The sequence below is a fragment of the Alligator sinensis genome, unplaced genomic scaffold (assembly GCF_000455745.1).
Source record: "Alligator sinensis unplaced genomic scaffold, ASM45574v1 scaffold766_1, whole genome shotgun sequence".
NCBI classification, from domain to species: Eukaryota; Metazoa; Chordata; order Crocodylia; family Alligatoridae; genus Alligator; species Alligator sinensis.
In genome coordinates, this window is record NW_005842390.1 from 515,019 (window position 1) to 516,883 (window position 1,865).

Genomic DNA, 1,865 nt, shown 5'->3' on the forward strand with positions numbered 1-1,865 from the left:
TTTGCATTCCTGATTATGCCAAAACAAGCAGAAAACAACGTCTTTTTTGGAGCCTTCTTTATGCACCACAGCACAAGATGGTCTTGGTTACAGCATTCTGTTTCTGCATTGCCGGTACCTAGGGAGACCCCTTCCCTGTAAGATGGCTGCCAAAGTGCAGGAGGCTCCAAGTGCTTTTATAATTCCTGCAGGGGCTTTCTGAACAGTCTACTGAGCAGAATTAACAAATTAGCAGACTTGCTTTTGAACTGAGTAAATTCCCTGTTCTTCAGACTCTCTCACCTGGGCTTTGCTGGTGCCAGGACTGTCCTTCAGGAATTAACACTGCTTTGTCTATATTGAAAGCTTCAAATGCTGAAGGTAACTGTCTTAGGAAAGCACGTGACACAGAAAATAAGAGCAGCAACTGGCTGGGACAGTCTGGTGGCAACGCAAAGGATCCAAATCTGCATTCAGACTCTCAGCCTAGGTAAGCAGGAGTCTGAGACTGTGGCAGCAAAAAAAAAAAAAAAAAGCCAGGCCTCTAGGAGGATGGAGACTCCAGCGCTAGCGTTCGCTTTTCCTGACCCAGGTACTAGTGTTGGCTTTGCAAGAAGACGTATTCTCACGACAAATCACAGTAGCCATTTGTCATCTTGAGAAAAACTGATAAAAGGAAGAAAAACACGTATAATCAAGTTGTTCTTTCCATAATAAAACACTGGGGAACTTGAACACAGCCTGGACCCTCCTACCAAAACGCTCTAGTACACATGTGCACTTTTGATGACAACTGCGTTAAGGCAACATTCCCATTACTGACCTGTTAAGCTGCCAAGGCTTTCAAAACCTGCTTGGTTTCCTACCAGCCTCTCGACTAAGAAAGGGTCACAGGGGGCAGCCCAGCAGATTGAACAGCGCTGTCTGGGAGCTCCAGCTTAGAGGAACAGGCAGCTGCACCCTGCAACTAAATGGCCACAAATAAACCGCTAAACTGCCTTGTAAAAGATGGCATGAAAATTTTACACCAGGTGAAGATGTAACGTTAAGAATATATTAGAAACCAACAAATTCAGTTGTTTCAGAGCGATAGTTTATCAGAGCCTAACATATCTCCAGGGCTCAGGGACCTGGACTCCCAAGTGCCTGCTGTCACACCCATGAATGGTGCCGGACTAACGACCACATCTTACTGTTCATCCAGTGACACTAAGCCCTTGCTCTTCGCTCCCGTGACTCGAACAAGACACAGAAAGGTGCGACTCAACCACAGCGGGTAGAAGAGGCCGGCTCTTCGCTTTCACTCGGAAAATAACGCAGCCACCACTGTGTGACAAAGACCTCAGAAAGACGATGGGGTCAGGACGCTGTTGCCATTACGGGCTCCCGTTTGAAACCTCTGGGTTTATCTTGTCGGTCTTGCTCACCCAGCTGTGCTACCGTCGCTCATCATCGTTAAAAGGATGCCAGGGCCCTGCTCTAGACACTAAAAGGGCGCTCGGGCTCTCGGACAACTACAGGCCCATTGTAGAGGTCTCCCGATTTAAGACGCCTCCAGCCAGCAGGAGACGGGCGCCCCGGGGGCCGGACTCGAACCGTAGGAGCCTCCGGATCCCTTTAGCGAGGGTCCATGCCAGCGAGACCCTCGCCCCCTCTGTGCCCCTCCTAGCGCTGCCCCCTTGGTGCACGCAGCTTTTAGGTTTCGTGGAGGCCTCAAGGCCACACCCAGCCCAACGGGGAGGCAGCCGGGGAGGGTGGCAGGCAGCTCCGGGGGACACCAGGCGCTTGCCGCGACAGCCGGAGCCCATGACAAAGCATCTCTCCCCGCGAAGCCTACACATGCCTCCATCTTGTCCGACTGCGGGAGGAGGGGGGGTTGCTATGGC